This window comes from Fukomys damarensis, unplaced genomic scaffold, assembly GCF_012274545.1.
Source record: "Fukomys damarensis isolate Sample0158 unplaced genomic scaffold, DMR_v1.0_HiC HiC_scaffold_28, whole genome shotgun sequence".
NCBI lineage: Eukaryota > Metazoa > Chordata > Mammalia > Rodentia > Bathyergidae > Fukomys > Fukomys damarensis.
Genome location: NW_022900940.1, coordinates 28,318,088 through 28,343,757, shown reverse-complemented (window position 1 = coordinate 28,343,757; position 25,670 = coordinate 28,318,088). Strand labels below are relative to the sequence as shown.

Below are 25,670 nucleotides of genomic sequence, written 5' to 3'. Positions count from 1 at the left end.
TAACCCTTGAAGTCATGGAGCAGTTGTCCAAATGTCACAGTGTTAATCAGCAACAGATTACTGAGATTTAAGTGAAGGTCTTGTGATTTATAATTCAATGTGTTTTCCCATCAAAGCTATATTATCCTAAAATCTCACTAACTCAGATCTCTCCCCGACATCCCTAAATACATTTGTCACTCATGCCACATGCCTAAGGAAGAGACCCTGTTCACTGAAGATCTTCAGGAACCTTGGGTACTTGAGGCTCCATCTCATTATCTGCTTCCATGATCATGAAGGGACGGAAAAGGGAAGGGCTCCTATGCCAGTGTCATTGAAAAATGCTAATTGGCCACACCTAGTTTAAATTGGACAGAGTAATTGCAGTTATTATCAACTCGTTAAAATTCAATTTTCAGACACAAAGAAATACAGTACATATATAGAAATACTAGCTTTAGCAAATAAAAATGCAAAGGTAGTAAGATAAGTTAGAACTTCAGATAAATACTTTTTAGTTTGACTATATCTTGTGAAATATACAGACATATTATACTAAAGATTTTTTTATCAAAATTCAAATGTAACTGGGTATCATTTTCCACTATGTGGTTACCCTATGAAGACTTCTTACAGATTTGGAGTGAGGCAGGACAACCACACAGCAGTAGAAAGATGGTTAGATTGTAACCACAAGTATTTTGCTTAGTGGGTTCACAGTAGATTTTTTTTTAAAGGAATTGAATCAAATCAAATGCGTGGTGACTGTCCTTACACTATAAATACAAACCAATATATTGACATTTCAGCTAACAGCTCACTTAAGAAAAATCAGATGTCCTTTCCTGTAGGAACCTGTAATCTATGTTGGGAAACCACTACAACGCTCTTAAAAAGAGCTTGCAAACAGATAGAAGGAAATCCCATGACAATAAATATAGCCCATGTGTTCCATATGTTGATAGACTGTTGACAGGGTTAGTGGGTTTGGAAGTCACTTTGCTTTGAATGTCAGATAAAATTTTTAAAGCTTCAAATCAATCAAGTAGGGAACTGAGGCAAGTTTAGGGTTTGTCCCTTTCCCTCACTGGCCTTACAATGTGGCCTCTTGAAATATAACCTTTGCATAAAAGCACTGATGAAATTATAAGCACTATGATCTTGTTCATTCTATAGAAAAGGTGTGAGTTTCTACACTGTGTTTGGTGCAGATTGCTGTCCTTGTACTTGAGGAACTCTCAATCTAGCTGGGGCTGGGTGGGTGCCACATAGACGCACCCCTAGTACAACTTGGTCAGGGCTTCCACTGTGTGAAACAAGGGCAGGTAAATGAGTTCCCAAGACTTGCATTGAAAGAACTAAAATACTGTACATTACTAAAACTCATAGGCAAACTTCTCTTACATCAAAATGCGTATTTATTAATTCATTCTTTTATTTGTTCATTCAGGTAGGGTTAGCAAGAAACATAGCTAAGCGCTCCATGCAATAGATGGATGAATGAATTATGATTTATAACCTTGAGAAGCTGATTGCTAAGGGAAAAAGCCACATAAGAGCGTCTAAGTCAGTGTAAGGAGATGAAATTCTAAGAGAGCCACAAAGGAACGGCGAGGGTGCTAAATGTTCTTTTTTTTTCCTGGGAGGTCTGCAGAGGCTTTGTGGGGATGGTAGTCTTTGGTATGAATGATTGCATGCAGAAGGCTGTTTCAGACAGAGAGCATAGGATGTGCAAAGTCCAGCAGCCTAGAAATCTCACCAGTGTGAATTTATTTTTTCCTATCATTTTTGGGAGTAGGGAGGAGCAGGGGGGCTGCGGATGCTTAGAGGACAAAGCAGTAGTGCTGGGAATATGTAGAGAAAACTATGTCTCCTTAGCAATTTTGCCAAGGGCCAGACAGCCCTGCTTAGGAATCTGAAAGGAAAACCCAGATTATTTATGTGCTACCACTGGCAATATATTGAAGGCCAAGAGGAGTGAGAGTTATTGAGCTAGTTCAAAGCAATCTCGATTATTGAAAATGAATGAAATTGAATTCCACTTCCTACAGAGTCATTTATTGAGAGACAAAAGCAATTAATATTGAAAATAAAATAATTGTGAACTTCTGAACTAAATTACTATGCAGATAGAATGTACAGTCTCATCAGTCTTTAAATACTGCATGTATTAGACAATTGTTACACCAGTCTCTGAACCGGAGTCTTTTACACCATTAGCATCTGTTCATTCTGCTTCGGCCAGAAAGCAGTTCTCAAGAGTAACAAAATGAAAGGTGAAGTTTCAGAAACAGTATTCAAATTTTCAAATGCACATCCATGTAGACGTTTGTGCTTGTAAATTAAACCTCTCATTTGCTAAATCTAAAAAAAAAAAAAAAGAAAGAAAGAAAGTAAGAAAGAAAATGAAACTGGCCTTGTGAGGTATTATAGAGTTCACTGTCTGCGGTAGAATTTTTTTTACATATTATTACAGATTTGACATCGTCATGAAGTACTTCCTGCCAAGTACTATACATGTACTTAATGAATGATGATGAATGATTCTGTGATCGGCAACAGGAGTCATTGTGTAAATGATTTATGTCCTGAGAGCCCTTAAGAATTACAATTATAATACATAGTCCCTAACTTACAATGACTCAGACTTACGATTTTTCACTTTTATGGTAGGGTAAAAGCAGTATGTGATCAACAGCAATCATACTTTGAATTAAGAGTTTTGATCTTTTCCTAGACAAGTGCTATGTAGTACCATACTTTCCCGATGCTCGGGAAGCAGCAGGGAGAGCCACAGCTCTCAGTCTGTCATGAGATCACAGAGGAAACCACAGAGTACGATGTTGCTGGTGGGCTTTTGCTTTGTTTTGTGTACAAAAATTCAATAAATTATTTGAAATATTAAATTCGTCATTAAAAAAGATGATTTTGCTCAAGTGTAGACTAATAAATATGTTCTGAACTTGTTTAATATAGGCTAGGTTCAGGTATGATATTTGATAGCTTAAGTGTTGTCTTACTTTCCTGTTGCTATAACACAATACCACAGACTGGGTAATTTAGTAAATGAATTTCTTTTTCTCATGCCTGGAGGCTGGAAAGTTCAAGAGCATTGCGCCGTATCTGGTAAGGGCCTCATTGTGGTGGGTAGGGTGGAGTTTCAACATGACTGGCTCTAGGATGTCATGAGGGATTGGTAGAGCACATTGGTAGGTGTGTCTGGTGGGGCGGGAATCCAAGGGTACCACTTGTTACCCTCTCAGTCCAGAGTATGGGGATAGGGCTTCCCTTGCCCACAGTGAGTGCTGGTGAGGATGCCACTGGGCTTCAGTGGCCCCCAGTGTTTGGAGAAGGGTGAAGAGAAGGAGGGCTGGTATATTCAGAGTTTGTCCCTGGAGTCCAGCCTCAGCCACCTCCTTCCTTCCCTCAGGCTATTTTGAATGTTCCCCAGATGGCTGCTCCCTGGAGGAGTAGCAGGCTGGGGTGGTACAGACCAGCTAGGGAAGCGCCTCTTCAGGGTGAAGTCCCTCCCTCGCTGCAGTGTACTTGTGTTTTCAGTGAATCTTTTTAAGTACCTCAGACCTGTTTCCCATCTCAAAATGTATTGTGGAACACAATTTGCCCAGTAACCTACCAGTGTGCAACAGGGAAGGTCTCAATGACTTCAGTATGTGTGCAGATAGAGTTTGGACATTGATATTAAAAAAAAATATATATATATCTTTCCAGCATACAGAAAAAAGATGCAATTATCCCCCTTTATCTGAAATTTCACTTTCTAAAGTTTTAGTTACCTAAGGTCAGTGGTGGCCTGAAAATATTAAATGCAAAGTCCAAAAGTAAACAGTTGATAGGCTTTTAATTGTAACCATTCAGGTAACATAATAAAGTCTCATGCCATCCTGTTTTGTCCTACTTGAAACATGAAACTTCCCTTTGTCCAGAATGTCCACAGTGAATACATTGCCTGTCTGTTAGTCACCATGTAGGCCTCTGGTTACTGACATAGTATAGCAGGACTTGTGTTCAAGTAACTGTCGTTTTACTTAAAATGGTGCCAATTGCAAGAATAATGGTGCTGGCAATTTTCATATGCCAAAAAGAAGCAGGAAAGCATTTAAGTCAGGAATCCCCCAACTCCTGGGCCATTCCATACAGGGCCAGAAACTGGGCTACACAACAAACGTTGAGTAGTGGGGTAGGCACTGAATCTTCCTCTGTATTTATAGCCATTCACTATTGCTTACATTAACACCTAAGCTCCTCCTCCTGTCAGATCAGCAGGGGCATTCGATTCTCATAGGAGCAAAAATCCTACCATGAACTCCCATGTGAAGGATTTAGGTTGTAGGCTCCTTCTGAGAACCTAATCCTGAAACTACCCCCATCCAAACACCACAGAAAATCTTGTCTTCCATGAAAGCAATCCCTGGTGCCAAAACAACTGGGAACTGCTGCTTAAGTGAAAAGGTAAAAAGTTCTCAATTTGGGACAAAAATATTGCATGTGAGTGTTGAAATACACTACTTGCAAGGAATGGGTTGACTACTGTATAAAAGGAGAGTACTTGAAGTGACTGAATATATAAAAAGTAGGATTCTGTGGGGATGTATCTCCATGGAAGGGCACACTTGAGTACCATGGCTGAGGACTTGGCTACACACAGTGTACCCATCTGTAATCCTAGCATTCTAGGAACTTCAGGCAGGAGGATCACAAATTCAAGCCCACACTGGTCAACTTAATGACACAGCTCAGTGTAAACACTCTGAATTTAATCCCCAGTACGGGGGCGGGGGGGTGGATAGTTGAGGCCCTAAGTTCCATCCCTAGCATCACACACACAAAAAGAAAATGAAAATGAAAGGTGGAGCTCTGTTCCAGAGCAATTAATCATGTTAGTTGCAAATTCCATTGTAATGAAATCTTCAATATCCAATTTACATATTTATATGCATCTTAGTGTGCATAATATGTATGTATGTATGTATGTACGTCTGATAAGAAAATGCAACTCTTACTTTCTCTGAGAGTTTGCCATAAGTGTTTTGAGAGGATAGAATTCCTTTAAATATTCAGTGGAATACAATATTGTTTGTCTCTTGAAGATAACATAGTGTCTAAGGGCAATCATTCTATTACCTCCCATCAGCAACATTAAAGAAAAATCTCCTTACTGACCACTTATTCACTAAGGCCTATGTGACTTGACAGAATATAGAACTAATTACTAAACCCTTTGATAATCTGTCCTATCATGGATTCTACTTGCATTGTTAGATCTCCCCAAAGCTCTATTTTATGATGGTCATCTCTAGTATTTTTCCCAATTATGACAACATCCTTGGACTTTCCTGTGCCATGATTTAGTCATTAGTAATCGGACAGATTGTTAAAAGTCTTAGCTTCTAACCTTGAACTATGGGACTAGGTCTGAATGACATCACTGCTTTATGTAAGCATTATACATGTTTTTGTCAAAAACGTTCATGCTTGTTACATTCAACATGCAAACCATCTCTTATTGGCAGTTGTAAACCAGTAATAATATAATTTTAGTAATCCTTGACAATAAATACAGTATTCTTCAATATACATTATGGCTTAATATAATGTTTTATCATTAAGAGACTTAAATTTTTTTCCATAATTTTTCTAATTATATTTGACAATGACAGTTGGATTTGGTATTCTAGCCACTTTTCCCCATTTAAAATCCAAAACAAGTTCTTGTCCTAGAGACTGCATTTTAAATCCCTAATCTCTTAGAAAAAGCATAATAAAAATGAGTACAGAAATAAAGCTTCTATTAATGTAGGTTGGCTTGCCTCACTGACTGAACGTGCCAGCTAATTGAGGAACTTTCCACTTAGGTTTTGTTTTAGAGTCTTGGCATAGGACAGCCTTCCTCATCTGTGGACCCTATGGGACAAGAGCAGCTTCAAAGGAAAAAATGAGGACTTTTGTTTCAATTTCTTAGCCATTTAATTATATTTGTGCTTGCTTTTGTATTCTAAAGATATTATGAACCTTTATATTCCATTTTACTAGACAAATAGGCCAAATGTTCTTTTACTGTTAAATAGTTTTTAAAATTAATCAATCATTTACAAAGCGATATTTTTTACCATGGCCAGGGTATTCAGAAGTTGACCCATGAAGTCCTCTTAAAGAAATTGAATTATTATGTAGATAAAAATGATTTAAAAGAAATTACTTATAATACTAATTGGCATTGAAAACCTGTCTTCATAGCTGATACAAAGATACCCCTATGAACAATTAGCACCATATTTGATTCTGCTTCCTGAATTAAACTATTCCTCTCTTGACACCACCCAAACCAATATTTAATCATGCACTTCCATTTTGCCAAGGTAATAAAAATTGACTTCAGAGTATAAACTTTCTGTCATTAACTTTCACCTAAGTGGCACTGGGTTGCCATTTGGTTAATTATATTTGGAGTTCAAAGTTTTGATTATGGCTGATTTATCAGATGTAATTTTTTAAAGGCATAAATTAAATAATGACAGTGCAGGTAAAGAAGGTTAACTTTCTCTAAATCATTAAGATTGATAGTCTTGTTTTCATCAATGTAGTGGGTGTTGATTATAGTGCACTTTGCTTTTGTGTGATTGAGTTGTGTCAACTCCAAGTGGTTAAAGTCAGGGAACATTTAGCTACCTTGGATCATTATTATTATAGGATATTTCCAAGTTAATGATTTTTTTATTTTAAGATATTAAAAAGCTTGGTTTTTAAAATCTCTTTCCATTAGATAAATATTTAATGGGATTTGTGCTAGATGAACCAAAAGAAAAAAAGAAAAAACAATCCCTGCCCTCATGGAGCTTTGGTAGCTACCTCCAAAAACAAATAAAAAGCAAATAAGTACATTTACTATAATTTGAAAAAACAGAGCTGGGAAATTAACAACTCAATACCATAATTCAAAGATGGAGGATTCTTATTACATTATTAATTTTAATATTCTCCTTTGAAAGTAAAAACCATCAACTGACTATGCAGTGCATCAAAATTATTAGATTTCAAAAAAATTATATGCTTCCTCAGTTATTGAAATGATTGGTTTACATAGATCTGATTATGAGTGAGCATATTCTAAACATTTTAAAAATTATATTTATAATTTAAAACTTCTAAATAATTCTAATAATAATGTAACATGTGATTAATGAAAAACACTTGAACATCAAAAAAGATCCAAAAAATTCACCTGTAATTCTACCACTGAGAGGTACTTAATGTTAACATTTTGACTGATATTCTTTTTGTCACTTTTAACACATGTATCATTTTTACAAGAAATAAAACCTACTGTATACATTATTTTATAGTCATTTTCTAAGTCTTAGAGTAACCATTTGCTCTATAATTTTTATATTTTTATAATAGAATTTTAATGGCTACATGATATTTAATTATGTTGTTGCACCTCAGTTAAGTTAACTTAAGCCACTATTTGTGTGCATTTATGTTATTTCCATTTTTCACTTTTATAAATGCAGTGGGGATGCTTATTTGTCCTGACTAATTATTTCCTCAGGGCACACTATGAAAGCGGAATTGCTTGGTTAAACTCCTGAGGCTTTGGCTATATGATGAAAAATATCCCCCCCAAAGCCCATATGATATAGACTTCCACTAGCTGGAAACATGTACACTTTTCCTATACTTCACTTTTACTAGGTACTTGTTTTGATTTTCAACTTTGTCATTTCAGCAGTGTCACCCTCACACACACAAAACCACCTAAAACAAATCAATGTCCTATGCTTTCTATTTCTCATAAATTTAGAATACATATTCAGTGGTGTTTTAATATTTGTACTGTTACTTTTAAAACAAAACTAGAAACAAAATCCAATTTTGATGAGATGGGAACTTCTAGGATGTGAGTGCTCTGAAGACCAAGTTCAAGGTCCTGCTGTCTACAAAAGCAAGTCAGCAAGTTACAAGCAACACAAGCAACAGAAGTAGAACAGCAAAAGCTTCCTTTAAGGGAGGAAAAGAAAAAAGCAAAATCAGAGTAGAAAAGTTTTTGACCCCCAAATCAGGGTTTGCAGTAATCTCTGATGAGAAATGTTTTTAAGATAAATTTGCTAAATGAATTGGCCTGGCAGAATTCCTGTAACTATCTCTTAAAAGAGATTACAGGGGCGTAATCTGAGAGGATTGAATTGCCTTTGAAGACTACCTTCTATCAGAAATGGTAAATGGAAATACTAAATTGCAGGATCTTCAGCAAATGTCTTTCTCTATGAACAATAGTTACCAAAATTAAACAATTTTAAACAAGTTGAGTGGTTGTGTTAAATACAGTGACTACGTTAGAATTAAAAAAATTTCAAAGACCTTCTAATCGAGCCCCTCTTTACAGATGAAATAGACTACTACAGAGGTGACTTACTCAAGGATACATACCTGGTAACACCAGAAATAAACTTAAACAAAAAAAACCCCAATATTTATATTTTTTCTATAAATTCACCTTACTATATGTGAAACTATTTTATCTTTTTCATATATCTTGAAGAGATGGGATGTCTTATTTTCTCTCAGCTAAGATGTAGATGAAATAAAGCAGAGGCTGACATTTTCTGTAAAGTGGCAGATATAGTGTACATTTTAGATTTTGTGGACCCTGCAGTCTCTATCGCAGATAATTCTCATAACACAAAAACAGCTACAGAAAATATGTAAACAAATGTTATTACTGTGTTTCAATAAAATTTTATTCATGCAAACGGGAAGCAGGTAACATTTCTCTAGTATGTTGTACTCCACTGATTTCTGGAATACAGAAGGACAAGGTGCTACAGTGTTTTAATGACTCATAAAGCTTGAGGAGGAAGCATGCTGTATACATTTGTGGTGGATCATAGGGAACTGGGTTTGAATTTCCATTGTTAGCCGTGACCTTGGATAAGGTAAGTAGGTTTGATGGCCTCATGAGTAAAGTATAGGTGTGAGAGTTGTTTTGAAGAGTAAATCAAGTAATTTACATAATTCATCTGTTGGTAGGTAAGAACATTCTCTTCCTCTTGGGATGAAAGTTAAAGCAGAATTTATATACTCACATAGATGAAGCATTTGGACAAAAAAGAAATGGCCAGATTTACTGTTATCACAACAAAGTAAAAACATATGACATTGGTACCCATCAAAGTCCTATTTCAAACTCTTGGCAAAGTTTGGGTAGACGTAATTATACCAGAATGATCCTGAGATTTCCTGAGAAAAAAATTAACATGCTTGCCATGGAAATATTGCAATAAAGGAAACACTGTAGTTTAATTCATTGTGATTTAAAAAGATAGAAGGTTTTTGAGAGGGAAAATCTAATTATAGTGAAAATAAAATTTCATTTGCCCGTCATTTCCTTCATTATTTTTTATTGGGAAGATAAGTATGTACAAAGAATATCAAAGAAAATGTTAAAGTATACTTGGAGCAAATAAATTAATGTAAGGCTGTTTAACTATAAATTTCTCATACTGTAATCATATTTTATTTAATCTACTGGGTAATTTCCATTGATATTTTAAGACTAAATTCCTATAGCAGTTCCAAGTAGTTTATTGCTTTTTCTAATTCATTTGTAATTTAATGTATTTTTTATGACTTGGTAACTTTGTTTTCTTTTGTGGTTGGTTAGTTATACATTCCATTGAGTGCTTAAGACTTGAATGTAGCTTTCTTCTGTGTTGTTTTGTAGTTGCTTCTTAAGAATTCAGAGCTAGTTTCTTTAATCTAAACTTAAATAATTCCGTTAATTTATTGTGACATTTTAACACCAATATATTGATTTCTTAAATTATATATTTTAAACAGTGTAACATTTTACATTAGTTAAATATTAATAACCATCATGGCTTACAATTTAGATAAAAATGTTTAGTGATTTAAATTAGTAATATTCATTAAGTTAAATTCATTTGTGAAAATAAGTATATGAATTAATTGAAACATTTTTGAAAAAACAACTTGCCAAACTTAATATCACAGTACATATTCCAGTAAGCCTTAAGTAATTAAAACATTTTGCCACTAGCTAAAGAATGAAAAAGGAGGGCTCGGCATGTAGCTCAGCAGTACAGCACCTGCCTGGAAAGCATGAGGTCCTGGTTTCAATTTCCAGTACCAAAAAAGGAAAAGAAAACAAAAAAGAATGGAGAAAGAGGTTTAAAAATTTAAATATTGGAGTTTAATTTATGGTAGTAGTATTGTAATTTAATAGAAAAACAATGGTAGAAGCGAGAATCAGTGAGGATTAAAGATACAACACGAAAATATATATTCATGGCAAAGTATAAGTAGGTTAAAAAAGCTAAAGCATTTTTGTAAATAAAAATGGATTGTGTACATGTAGAGAAATCCATAATTATATAACAGTTGAGTGGAAAAATAGGCAAATGATATAAACTGGATATTCTCAGAAGAAATATCAATGGCCTATGAACAAAATAAAAAGGTATTCAAGTATACTAATGTTCAAATACGTATAAAAACTGTATTTTGTATTTTAATCATATTTTGTGTTTTACTGGCAGAATGTAGCCTTAATAACATCTAGTAATGGAGAAATCTGCACTCTTACTTATTGTAAGAGGAAGAAAGGAGTGAAATAACTTTTCCTAGCGTTAAGATGGCCAAAATCTATTAAATTTCACCTATAAGCATCCTCAGATTCAATTGCCTTTTCTCAGAAGGCCTGTGAGATTACTCAAGTTCATAACAGATGTATGCATATGTACATGTTTATTTTGCTGTATAATAGAAAACAATAAAATAGAGGGATAATTAAATCACGAATCCTCAATATAATAAAATTTTTAATTTTTATTAAAATGCAGTAAATTTATGTCAGGTGACATGAAAATATTTTCATAATCTTATTTTTATTAAAAACAAAGGTTTTTTTTGTTTTTGTTTTTTGTACCAGGGATTGAACTCTAGATCTTGCACTTGCAAAGCAGGCGGTAGCAGCACTGAGCTAAAACCCCAGCCCCAAAACAAAAGTTTTAACTGTTTATCTATGAGTATGGAATAGGAGGAGTAGGGGGCTGACCATTTTATTCTCTATTATTTTTAATACATGTCCTGATTATAGGTATTTTTAAACTTTGTTTTTGAAATAATATATGTAAACATATAAGCATGGAAAATAGAATAAAGTGGAACAGACGCATGGGTCTGTTTTATTCTGGGGCTTCATGGGAGAATAGTTTTGATGTGTGGTTTCAAAATGACATTTTCATAAATAATGTATCTCTTCAAGAAATTCTTCTCCTAGGTGTATAATCAAGAAAGATGCATCCACACAGAACTTGTAAGCACCATATTCATAGCAATATCATTCATAATAGGCAAAACATGGAAATACTCTTGCTGCCCACCAACTGATAAAGAGATAAATAAAAACATGTTACCTCTATAAGCGGAATATGATTCAGCATTAAAAAGAAAGAAAGAAAATATAATACACATTATAATTTGGATAAACCTTTAAAACAGAATTCTAAGGGAAAGAAACCAGTCAAAAAATAGCACGTGTCCCTATGTTTCCATCTATACAAACTATACATAATATATCAATAGACACAAAGTAGATTCCTGATCACCTAGGAGTGGGGCTAGGTGGGTGGCATGCGGACTCATTACTGCTAATAGGTATGGGGTTTCTTTTGTTGAAGGAAATTGTTTAAAAAGTTAGATAATGATTAGACAACTTTGAATAAATATAACTATCAAATGCTATATTTTAAATAAGTATATTGCACAGTATGTGAATGCCTCTATAAAGATATTTTAAGTCCACATTTTCAAAACAAGGAATGAAGAGATTTAGAACATGCAACGCATGGAGCCCATGATTCTTCCTTTTGGCTTTCAGACAATACCAGGAGAAGAATTACGGAAATTAGGACAGATTCTGAGATCACTTCTTAGAGTCAGTGAGTTGAAAAGGTTACCAGTGCTTCCGGACTTGAGTCTCTTTTAGTCATCACTATAGTTTTCCAAGAAAAATGAAATCTACATCTGTGGTAGTATCTAGAATGATTTAAATCAAATTAGACCCTATAAGAGGAAAGTATTTTATTTCCCATACAGGTCTTCTGATTACGGCTTTTAAAGGCAGTTTGACTCCGTGACATCTTTTGTAGCTGTTTGTAACAAAGCCAAACTGGTGTTGAAGCTCACAGGTTTCCTCGAGCCACACCATTTAACAGTACTGAAATACACTGTTTTTTGTCTCTGTCTCTTGTTTTTATGATTTATGTTCTATTTAGAATAAGTGAAGCTAATTTGCTATTTGTAGTAATATTGTGACTTATCCACATTAGGTATAGTTATTAATATAAAAACCAAAAAAGTGCATAAAGCCTAAATAAAAATACTACATAGAGTAAAAGTTACTTTCCACCACAGCATAATTCATGCCTAGATGATTCAAATAGCTGAGTTAAAGGAACAGCTTGAAGACCATAGCAATCGTAAAACCTCTGCATGCAAAGGAGTCTGTAGACACTGAGTTCAAGGTACTTGTTTTACAGATGAAAGAACAGAAATCCTGGAGGTTAAGATCTTGCATGGGGTCAATAGAGACTCATTTTCAGAATCAAACTTAATAGAATTCGAAGCTGTGGTTTGGGAGAGCCAAGCTCAAATTCAGTATTCCTTTTGGATTTAACACCACATGCCCAATGGCAGTCATCTCCCCCTTTCCAGTTGCAGTTGAGTATTGAACTTTTGTTGTCAGGCAGCTGTTGAGCTAGAGAAGAGATGATGTAAAGAAGAAAGGTAGAACCCAGACTGCTTTTTTGTAAATGCCAAAGCTAATTTTGATGATTGCTTTAGTGTTATAACGATAACCAAGATTAAAGCAAGCCAGCATCCACTTTAGGATATGAGAGCTGGAATTTTAGATTTCATTATAAGATTGCCATCTCAACAAAATAGTAATATAATGGCAGTGGATTTCCATTTTTTCTCATTTCTGTTGAAATATTATCTCATAAATATACTTTGATACAAAAGAGATCTCTCAATTTTACGAGAGCTCTATTTTATTCTTATGCTGACTTATTCCCAAAATACCTTTTTGATGTACAGCTTCAATATTCTTGCCAATGTCCATGACATCAGCAATCAAAAGCAGCATTTTTTAAAAAGTTCTTTGTACATTCAGTTGGTGGTTATCCAAAAACAGACTCCTGTCTAGTGCATACTGAAACTTTTAGTATTATAAAGGGATGTTTATGGCCCTTGTAGTTCATTGTTCCAGGAGAAGGTTGGGGGAAGCACTCCAAAAAGGGGGCATCTTTACCCAAGCTACTGTAAGATGTAGAGAAGGAACATAAAAAGGGAACTAATACCTTCATATGTTAGTATTTCTCATACTAGAAGAAAGTGTGATTTTTATGATTTCTAATGATATCAGATTTTTATGATTTCTAATGTAGTTAGAAAGTGGAAGAGCCCTGTGTCTCTCTAGACTACTACCATATGGGTTAGCCTTCCCAGCCTCAGAGCTGTCTACACATTGAGGTTGTTCGACACCATAAAAATGTCATGATCAATGAGCTCATTTAGTTGAGGAATGGGAGCAAAGCATAAATTAGTTAAGTATACTTGATATTAAGTACTCTTCTAGCACTACCTTTTTTTTTTTTTAAACTTTCTGTAGTTACTACCATGAGTCTTCCAGGCCAACCCCTTAATTTATTTTTTTAAATTTTTATTTGTTTATTAATACAGTACCTGATGATTATATTTTCATGGGGAGTTGGTACATGTACATAACACATCTTATTCTTTTTTCACACCCTGCCCCCAATCTCTTGGGCCTCTTCCCATTTACAAAAGATCTATCTTCCTGTTTCCTATTATGTTTTTTATTTTGTTCTTTATTTATACTTCTGGTTTCTCATGTAAGAGAAACCATGTGCTTAATCAAGCTTTGTGTCTGATGATTTCTTTCACTTAACATTATGGTCTTGAGGTGCAGTAAGACTTTTTAATTTTTCAGTTATTAAAAGCCCTTGCCAAGAACTTGAGATTCTCATGACTTGAATATATTTAGTTTATATATAAAATAATACTTTACTAAAATTCTGGTTTTCTGAAATTTTGGCATTAAAAGGTACTCATTGGATTTATAGCTATGCTTTTCTTCTAGACAGTATCTCAAAAGAGAGTTGAATGTATTTCGATACTCAGGGAATGATAATAAACTAATGAAATAACATAAAGCAACTATACAAGCAATACTGGCTGTAAAGAGTGCTGATCATGTTATGCTAATTGAGGCGCTAAAAGTGTTTTCCCTAGATGAGCCACCTTCTAGTGAACTTTTGTGTTGCCATTCATAAGATTATCTAACAGTTCTCAGTAAATGGGGATGTGAACATGACTGTTCTACCCAAAGCATTGCTCCAAATTCGTGGCTGTTCTTATTACAGTAGACAAGAGACTGAAAATCCCTCAAATGAATTGGGGTTAGGTTAGGAGATATTTGACACTTAATTTGATACCACTTCTGAGGATATAGGGTGTGAATGCCTTACGCTTACTGGTTCACAAGGACCACACATGCAAAGAATGATGTCAGAGGTTTGATGTATGAAGGGAAGGCATTGGTGACCAATGACTTTAATTTCAAAGGAAAGGAAGCCAGTGTTGCTTGCTTAGCATACCTCATGATTGTAACACTGTGATGGCTTGTGAGGTAGCTCTGTAGAATCGTTTTTCTACCCAATAAAGAATTTTTAAAAATAAATTAGTATTGCTTTCTTCTACAGGGTCAGTAGTATGTTTTATTTTCCTTGACTAAATTTTTTTTAAAAGGTCACATAGTGCCAACATGTAAAATAAACTTTTTTTTTTGAGTGACCCAAGGTTTACTACTATGATGCTGAAAGAAGCTGTTGCCTTTTCATTTTAATGTAACATAATTTTCCTGTTGTTTTCCAAGGCTGTCAGATAATAAATTGTCTTTGATAAAATATGCTTTCAATTTCTCCAATGTGATATTCAATTTTCATTTTCATAAGGGTTGTTTATTTTGATGGCTTGAATTAGTTGACTAGGATGTTGGTGTCTGCTACTCATTATAAAGATTTTGTACTGAGTTAAAATTCGAGAGAGCATATGTTAAAATTCAAGTTTATTATCTATAAATACTTTTCTGGCTTTAATACTTGAAAATCAGGAATGACAGGCCATTTACATAATTTCTCTATGCCCTTTTCTTCCCTAACAGTCACTTAGAAACAAAGGCAATTTGGAAAAATTTATTGAATAATTGAGCCAATATTGTATATTGAAGAAAAATGTGTTTTAACGCCTAGAATTCCAGCTCCTAGAATTCTTACTAGATCTTTGTCTTTCATATTTCACTACTCTGACTCTGTGTATGTGTTTGCACAAACATACACACACAACTTCTCTCTTACCTAATAAAACAGATCTCCAAAGAACTTTAATTTTTTAAATTTCCACTTATTGAATTTGTATATAAGTATACAAAATTTTGAAAATATAGAAAATAATTTTTATTTAAATTTCCATATATAGGGTCAGGGATTTAGCTCAGTGGTTCTGGCACCTACCTCACAAGCTCAAGGACCCAAGTTTGATCCCCAGTACCAAAAAAAATTTTTTTTTCTGTATATAGTCAGACCTTCTTATTCATGGGTTCCATATCCACAGATCAAATCAAGTGCACATTGAAAATATTTTTATTTAATTGTACAAAATACATACAAACCTTTTTTCTCTTGCCATTGTTCTCCAGATATTATTATAGCAACTATTTATATAGCATTTACATTGCATTGCATATTATAAGTAACTAGAGATTATTCCAAGTATAGGATATGCATAGGCTATATGCATTTTATAGAAAGAATTTCAGCATTCACAGATTAGAATCCACAAGGGGTCCTGGAATCAATCTCCTGCCAATACCAAGACACAGTCCTTCCTTCTTACCTTGTTTAAATCTCTTATAATTACTAGAGTATCGTCCAATAACTTGCTCTTTTAAGTAGCTTACCTTGGGTGTCTGGTTACATATCCACAGTGTCGATGCAGAATGGCTCAGCTCCCCACTACGTGGGGGTAGTACTGGGCATCCTTCCCCCAAGCCCTGTCCCAGGTCTAGTTAGCAGGGCAACAAATGGTAAATACCTACAACATAACTGATACCAAATTAAACACTGAAAATACACAGTTGAACATTGGCGTGGGTCCTGACTGGCAAACACAGGTAGATACCTATCTGTTAGAGTGCCCTCACAAGGGTAACCCTGGGTAAGTACCTGGGAAAGGGAAAATTTCCACATGGGTTGTAGAGGGAGAAGTCTGCCTAGAGAGATCTGAGTGTCCGTGGTATGTAAAAAGCTAAATGTTGAATGGTATTGCCTCAGAGAATGGAGAATTGAACCCAGGACGGAACCTTAGTGAAATCACATTTAGTAGTTGACAACAGAAGATGAGTTTAAATTTAATAGAGATTGAAAAGATACAATTAGAGAAGTAGACTGTAAGTTGTGACTGTAAGTGGAAACTGGAGAATGTAGTACACAAAAGACAGAAGAGAATGTTCCAAGATGGAGGAAATGGTCCATTTATCAAACAAGAGGCTTTTTGTGATGCAATGACGCAAAGAAACTACAAATAGGTGTGGAAGTAGAGGTATTGGCAACATTTCTATACATTTTTTATTATCCTCTAACATTTTAATGTAATGATGTACAGTTCTGAAGTTCCCATTACCTAAAATACGAATTTCTTCTATGCACTGGCCATGCCTTATCTCTGAGCCCATAGTCCTGGTATTATACCTACTCTATAAAAATTGTTTAGGAAATATTTGGTTGATGAGTTTCCCTTCACAAATGTGCTTCACCTATCACTCCACCATTAATTCATTCTGGTATTTGGCTCCTTTCTTCAGCTTCCTACATTTGTTAGGCTGTCGGGTTTTATCAGTTCCTCTGAAGCATCTATGTCACAGTCTTTGGCTAGGGACAAATTAACACACTTTGTGCAGGAAATTATATCTGTAATTAAGAATTAAAGTTCAACCTTCATAAAATCTCCCACTCCCGGTCACAAGTGTGTCTCTTCTCCTCCTGTCAGCCCCTCTCCTCTTCCCTGTTCCTTCTTCTCTCTTTTCCTAAGAATTCAAATGTCATTTGTGATGCAGACATCTTCGTTTGTAGAATATACAAGTTGCAGAAGTAAAACAGGTTTACCACGCTTTCCTATGAAGAATAGTTAAAAGATAGGTTGAGGTGGAAACAAGAAAACCAGTGTTAAAGGGGTAATATCTGGGGGATACTTAGATTAAGCACTAGAGTTTAAGTTGGAGATTTTGTGAGTTTGCTGAGTCCTTTGGTTAATGGACCCAAGAAAAAATTAACAGAAGCTATGAGATGCGTGTTAGCCCTTGCTTTCTTCCACCTGTGCATGAGGATGTTTTAATCCTTAGACACCCATTAACTAAAAGGACTTAGCTAAACAGATATGTCCCATGGTGCAGTCCCTCAGCACAGTGCACTGCCTGAGCTGCTGAAGGATGACTCTGATTGAGGAAAGAAGTACCATCCATAATGATGGTTTCATCTTTAAGGGCAACCCGCCTTTACCTCCAGTAATGCTCAGGGGAGGAGCGGCTTATCTTGAGGATGGCCAATTCTTTATGGTTAGTATCAGAAATGAACCTATCAATCAGCCACATGAGACCTTTAAAGGGGCACCAGGGCCATAAACTTTATGAAAAAGGCTAAAGATTGCATTCAGCCCTCAAGCAGATACACAATTACCCTAAACTCAGTTCAGGGCAGGGAGACTAAATCTTAGAGGGGGAAAAAAAAAAAAAAAACCTCACAAAGTCAAGACACATCATACTCATCATGACTTTTAGAAGCTGAGAGATGAAAGGCGGCAGTTGCCAGAGAGATCTTTTCTCATATACTTGTGCCAAGAAAATGGCAAAGAAAAAGGAAAGGAATGGGAAAAGAAAAAAAGAGAAAGAGAGAAGCAAGCAATTAGACTAAAAGAGGAAAGGGAGGAAGGACAAGAGTACTAGAAGGAGATTATTTGGAGTCTGTGAATATTTGCCTGCTTATGAAATAAACTCATTGATATTGAGGGGACTTGAAAAATCCCATTGATTTATTCACCATAGGCAGAAGTTAGAGAAAATCTCATTTTCATGAGCTTTCCTTCCTATCACTCAGTTCCCTGGTGACACAGAAAGTAAACCTTTCCAAGGGCTTTCCCAGACAGTTTGACATTTTGTTGAATTAACTGGTATATATTGTACCAAATTTATTTGCTGCATCTTTCCACCAAAACAAGGAAGGATTTCATATTGAATGGAGTTCTTGGAGCACCCTAAGAACTCTGGAAACTTCCCAATGTGATCTCTCTTCCCAAGTCGGCCTCAGAAATCCCCCATGTTTCCCTGACTACTTACCTGATTATAAAAGGGGAGGGCATTGTAAATCTCAGGGGGATTGCACCTTGACATGTGTGAGGCTGCCTGTGTATATATACACTGTCATGCTGTTTTATCTGGCATACTTCAAGAATGTCTGAAAGAGGAAGGAGGAAGGGAAAGTTAAATGAATGAACATTTTCTGTGACTATCAAGTCTGTTTTGATCCTTGCATAACAAGAACTTCATATACAAATATCTAAGTCCAAAATGAATAGTGCATTTTATCAGGTGGCTAAGGGTGGGAAGACCATCTGATCCAACTACTTACATGAATGATTCAGTGAAGTTAAGTTGTGACTGTAAATTCCTAGGGTTGTTACGACAGAATGTCACAAAGCGAGTGGCGCAAAACAGCACAGATATGTTGTCTGACAGCACTGGAGAGTAAAAGTCTAAATCAAGGTGTCAGCAGGGCAATGCCTCCTTCGAAACCTGAAGTGAGGAGTCCTTCCTTGACTCGTCCTAGATTCTGATTGTTTGGCAGCAACTGTTTGAATTCCTTAACTCCCCACATCCTTACTCCAATCTCTGCCTTTACCAACACTTTCTCCCCTGCAGGTCTGTCTTCACATAGTTGTCTTATAGTAAGATACGGGTCATGTTGAATTAGAGGCCCACTCTACTCCAGTATAATCTCACGGGGAATGCATCTGAAACAAGCCTGCTTCCAGATACAGTCACATTCTGGAGTTTAACGTGTCTTTTTTTAAGGGGGAAGGAGGTTGTATAGGTAGCCCATAGTGGTAACTACGGGAGAAGTGTTAATTGAATAAATTTAGGCCACTTTCTAATTCAGTTCAATAAGCACTTAACTAGAAATCACTGACATCAAGGATTGTGCTAAGCACTATTTGAGTTAGAAGAGATTATCAAAATAAAGCCACCGACACCCTGTAGGTACTTAAAAGTGCCTGAGACAGCAATATCCCATTACCAAAGATCTTTCAGATAGAGAGGTATGTAAACATTTTACCATTTACAATGTACAAAACACAGAAGACACAGTAGGGATTAAAAATAGTAGCTTTGCCAGGCACAATCCTGAGTGTTTTACCTTTACTTAACCTATGTGCAAGTGCAAGGCAAAGTCTGTCTTTTATAAAGATTACATCTTCAATATTTAAGGTTCCTTAGACCCCTGTTATTTTATCTACAGAATGAGATGAAATTAACTCCCCACTCATCTCTTACTTTAGCATAGTCAGTATGCTAGCAGTTTTTCTCTGTTGCTTCATGGCTTCCATTTAGGAAGGATCCAGGCTTTAGGGAATATTAGCATTCAAAGCATAGCCACAGTGAATTTCATTCATGATTTTTCCTTGCCCTGGGCTCCCAAGTTCAAATCTCCTGGACTGAGTCTGCCATGCTTGTCTTTCTTACAGTATTATTGACCAAAATAAATGCAAAGTGGAGTCACTAAAACATAAGAATGTAGTGTCTTGTTAAAAATAATACCACTCCATAGTAAGCTTCATGAAAGCCTGTCTCCTTACTGCTATTTCTACTATGCTCAAATATAAAACCTGTCCATTAGTAAGTGCTTAATAAATTTTTGTGGAAGGAATGATGTCAGTAATTGCATAGCAGACAGTTCATATCCAAGGCCCGAGTTGTATGAAAGAAAGTAGTATTACTAACTTTTGGCAATCACAAACAATATACCTTCATTACCCCTGTGTCGCGCGCACCTCGCCAGCAAGGAACACGCAACACTCAGGATTCTTCTGATGCACGCTTTACTGGAGGTTCTTCTACATTCTTCAAGATGGCGGAAAGACCCCGAGCCGGATGCGAGCCTGCCTTTTATAGCCTCTCGGGTGACGTAGCCCATTTCTATTGGTCAATGCCGGCCTGCGTCATTCTGACGAGCCAAGCGCCCCTTCTGCGCAGGCGTGAACCGCCGTCACCAGCGGACTCACATCCGGGATTCATGCAGGGCATGAAGAACCCGGAAATAATGGCGCGTGACATCTCCCCCTTCCTTAAAATAACTAGAGCTCAGGAGGAGCCTGTCAACCACCCCGGCCGAAAGGTGGTCGAAGCAGGTATTCCATGTGAGCAACTGTTGGATCACCTTAGCTCGTGCAATGAGGAGAACCTCTGAGCGGTGCAAAGGCTGATCAACAAGATTGTAAAAAGACATGCCTGATTCTGGTGCAATGGACTAATCCACAGAGTGCAGAGGCCATGTCCAAGGAGGTAGAGAGATGCAGATATTTATGGCCTCTGAATGAGCAAGGCATAGGCAGAATATTGACCAACGTTCACGCTACTATTGTAAATTGGCCAACCAGGCAGCAGGCGAGTATCCGGCTTCAAGGGCAGCGAAAGCTTGCATCAACATATTATCATTTTGTCTCTGTTGTCTCATCTTACATAACCACCAAAATCCCAAAAACACTGCCAAAGCCAACAAAGCAATCATTGATCCCATTCCAGCCCAATCCTTCAGAATAGATACAGCACTTGCAATCCAATCAGATATACCTTGTGCAAAAACAATGTCTACTCGGGTAGAATTAACATGAGCAATGGCTACTCTCAATTGTCTAACCAAGTGATCAAAACGTCCCGTCCAATTTGATGTCAAATACATAGAGAGTTCCCTAGATAGATTCGCAGCTTCTGACATATTATGATATTGTACAGGTGTAACACAGAGTCCTGGCATCCTCCACATACATCCTATTTGGGCCAATTGCCATAACACATCAAGTTGCTCTTGCACTAAATCAACCCTTTGATTAACAATCATTAACCCTCCCTTCAAATGGGCATTAACAGAGGTTTGCATATCGAGCGCAGAGGCTACATTGGCTGACAAATTATTCAAAGCGGTTGCGGTTTGTACTGACGTGGAAAGAGAGACGGCGGCTGCGGTCGCACCAGCGGCTGCAATAGTTATCGCCGATACTATTGCTGCCGTAATCCCAAAGTCTCTCTTAGATCTTACAATACTCAAGGGATTCATCACTTCCGTTGGCACAGGAATGAATCGAGGCATTCGAACGACCACAGCATGAGGAAATTTGGTAGCGTCCCAGCAGGATGCGTACCAACAAGTATCATTGGCACAATTCAGTTCCATAGTCTGTGAGAGAGTCACATTAGCCACAAGCCAAAGAAATGGTGGCCACACACAAACTGGAGTGGGTGCAAAGGTGATGTTGTGCAGACCATTGAAGTGTTGTGGTGATGTTGATGGTCCTGTTGTTGGTGGTGAAAAGAACTAACCATAAGTAGGTGGAGCAGAAGAGAAGAGAGAATACCTGGACCAAAGGGTTATTGTCATAAACAATATGCTGGAAAACCTGCATGGTCAAACAATATAAATACATTTTGTATATCAGAAAAATAGCAATAATAATTATAATGAATTCTTATATCCTGTAATGTGGCTTTGTAGCAACAGGATCTCCCCCCCCCTTTTTTTTTAACAGAAAATAACCATCAGAAACATATTTGTAATTCAGACCTTTGATAACCAACAATATTCCCAACAACATATTTAACAAGATGTATCTTTTTATAAGGCTATAAAAAATTATTTTGGTGGCTCCCATTAGTGAACAAAGATCAGAATAAACTTTCTGAGCAGCTGCTTCTTTATTCACCAACAGGAGCATATCCAAACTTGAAGGTTGTATTTAAATATCTTTTAAATTTTTTATTTGATCCTATAAAGCCAGGTTGTAGAAATCAACAATCTACTTGCATTTGACGTCATTCTGATCAAGAACATACAAACATCTTTGAACATTTAAGACAGACAAACATATAACACTTAAGACAGACAAACATATAAGACAATTTTAACGAGTGCACTCAGATGGTTTTGGCCAATTGAATTATCTTACTACTTCCTCTTTTTCGGGCGGCTCCCCTGAGGACTCCGACGCGGTCTCGGAGTCCTCCGAGGAGCCCTCCGAATTACTTTCCTTTTCTGCTAATGTTAATCTTTTTAGTTCATCTAGGGCAGGGTAGAGGCCCGTTGAGGCCTCAATAGGGCCGGAAATTTGGCTCCCTTCTTCTTGAGCTCCCATTGTTCTCCGTTTTTGTCTAGACTTACTTCTTTCTTCCCTCTCCGTTTCTGATACACTGTCTTGATGCTCCCTAAACAATTTTTGTCCCTCCCGCACCTTATCATTGCAGCGCTTATCCTCCAAACAGGCCCTAATCATTTTCCACACTGGTAAAACCCCCGGTCTTAAGGTATTCTTATCTTTCTCTCGCTGGAGGTCTTTTCCTAATTTTTCCCAGGATGGGATCGTGAGTGACCCGGTACCGCTGAACCAGGGCGCCGCTCGATCCACTTCCTTTAAAAACCTCCTTAAAACCTGCTCCGATATTTTTAACTCCCTTTCCTTCAACAGGCTTTGTAAAGCATAAACCAGTGATTGTGAAGTAGAATTCCCCATTTCTCCCTTATCTACGAAAGTGGGCGACCGACAAAGTTAAACCTGTTGGAGTAAACAAATTAAAACACCCGCCCACACCAGACAGTGTACCTCTCGGAAAGTTGGTGGATCCTCCCCTCCTGCTGCTCAGTTCTGAATCCTCCTGAAGTCAGGGGTCTCCGCTGATGCCGGCGATGATGGTTGTCGCTTCCCGGGTTTCGGCACCACTTGTTACGCGCACCTCGCCAGCAAGGAACACGCAACACTCAGGATTCTTCTGATGCACGCTTTACTGGAGGTTCTTCTACATTCTTCAAGATGGCGGAAAGACCCCGAGCCGGATGCGAGCCTGCCTTTTATAGCCTCTCGGGTGACGTAGCCCATTTCTATTGGTCAATGCCGGCCTGCGTCATTCTGACGAGCCAAGCGCCCCTTCTGCGCAGGCGTGAACCGCCGTCACCAGCGGACTCACATCCGGGATTCATGCAGGGCATGAAGAACCCGGAAATAATGGCGCGTGACACCCCTGCCCCCCCAAATATATATATAAATATATATCTTGCTACTTTGGATCTGAGGTTTTATTGAAACAAAACCACACTGGAAGCCAATGCATGTGCCCCTTCCTCCATACCCAAATCATTACCTGGTGATCTAAATGCCTGTCTGACCTCAGTGGTTGGGGTGTGTGTGTGTGTGTGTGTGTGTGTGTGTGTGTGTGTATCCTGCTTTAAACACTCCTTGCCAAAGGTGCAAAACATAAACAGGAAGCTCCTTCTTAGTAACTTTAGTTCTTTTACTTCCTGTCCAAACCATAAGGTTACATCCTTCCTGGTAACAATATAATTGGTTGGTTTCAAGAAATGATAATGAATTATAGGACAAAGACCTCTGCCATTATTAAAAAGATAAAAGTGAAGAATACTTAGAGAAGAAAATATGGTCATGTATTATAAATGCATTAACTAACACTTTTTGGGTTTGTTTGTTTGTTTTTGGTACTGGGGATTGAATTTGGATCCTTGAGCTTGCAAGGCAGGCCACCGAACCACTGAGCTAAATCCCTGGCCCTAACACTTTTTAATCACAAAACTGAGTGGTTTAACATGTTAACTCAAAAAAGGTAACATGATATATTTGAAAATTTGTAGTAAGGCCCCAGTCTCGAGAGCAATCAGCTTTGTCATGAAGGCAATCTGCTGTGAAGGCCCCTGTGCTGTTTGTAAATAGAATATTATCAATATTGTTGAATATTGTAGAATATTGTCAACAGAATATTGGAGGGTTTGATCTGGAATCCCATGGGCCATGAGAGCAGCCAGTCATTAGGGTGTGAGCCTGTAAAGATGCAAAATCAGAAGTGGGGAACGATCCAATATGGAAGTGAAGATCCACAAATAAATTACTTCACGGAAACAACTAGCAGTGCCCCATGATTCCCACAATATTGTAAGAGCTGAATGAATTTCAGGTGTCAAAAATGGGGCACATACCATTTGGAGGCCAATGTGCTGATGTAGGGAACTCAGCAATGTCCCCATGAAGTCTAGCATGAATAGAAATTACTTCTAGCTCCAAAAGAGATTTCATCTTATACAGTACTCATTTTTTCCTGTTTGAATACTGGCATTCCTTTCTTGGTGAGACGGTATTTGGGACAACTGAATGATTAAGATACTTTAAGATTAAATTCTAAAGTCAGAGATCTTCAGGAAAATGAAATATCTGATGTGATTTGGGAGTCGTGTGAAGGAACTGGCAGAGCCATCGTGAAGCAGGGAAAACATACAAGTTGCACAGGAGGTAGTGGGTTGATACTTCAGGAGAATTCAGCCCAAGTTTGTCAGATTGACTTTGCTGCATTTTTCTTCCCTCTTTCCCTTAATGTGTGCAGTTACTCCGTGTTAAAACACAGATGCAATGTAGGGTCCTGAGTTTGTAAGCTGTAGTTTAGGATGTTGTCCCAGGGGTGTATCCAGAACACTAGTTCTACAAGATGGTGAAAGCCATTCATATAGGTTCTATAGTTAATCCAGTTTGAAAAACACTGCATTATACAGAGGTAATGAGTTTTCTTTACCACAAGGTTTCTGAGAAGCTTAAATGTGTTACTTACTAACTGAACCTCAGAGAGTAAGTTCAGAGTATAAAGCATTTCCCAAACTCAGCTGACCCTTGAACCCCTTTCTGTGGATGCTTCATCAAAGTGCTTTGGACAGCCACATTGTAATATGCTGTGCAATAAATAATGTGAGTATAATTCCTGTAAGTGAAAATCCTAGGAGGCCAGTAGATATTGAAAAATAAATAAATAGCATGGGTATAATAAGGATGCTTGTAAGTGGCTCAAGAAGTTAAAAACCACAAGTTGCTGCATATTGAGTAGTAGAAAACATTGAATTTTTTTTCATTGGCTGCCTTGTGAATTAGACATTTTTATTCACAGTTTCAATTTTTGCATTTAAACTTGATGGCCTGAGACTAGAGATGATAAAGTAAACCCTTTACGTATCTATAAAATAATCTATTTCCTAGATAGATTTTTAAAAATCTTGACTTCTCACAATAGTCACTGAAATATTTTTCAAGCACATACTATGTGGCTGGCAATATTCCATGTACTGAGCATAGTCTGGATCAAATTTCTGCTATTTCTAATACCAGTTCTAACCTAACCCAGGAAACTACCTAAAGTATATGTTTTTCACTGCATTAATTTATCATAATGGAAAACTGCTAATGTACAAGGCAAT

General features: G+C 37.0%; 1 protein-coding gene and 1 long non-coding RNA gene across 2 annotated transcripts in view; one reads left to right on the top strand and one right to left on the bottom strand.

The window, feature by feature from the left end:
- Rarb (retinoic acid receptor beta) overlaps positions 1–25,670 on the top strand; it is a 712,875-nt gene that overhangs the window by 193,995 nt on the left and 493,210 nt on the right. The window lies entirely within an intron of this gene.
- Positions 16,353–23,063, bottom strand: LOC104873473. The gene is made up of 3 exons (XR_783486.1): positions 23,029–23,063; positions 18,497–18,614; positions 16,353–17,279 (listed from the first exon to the last, which is right to left on the bottom strand). It is a non-coding gene; the product is annotated as an uncharacterized LOC104873473 (long non-coding RNA).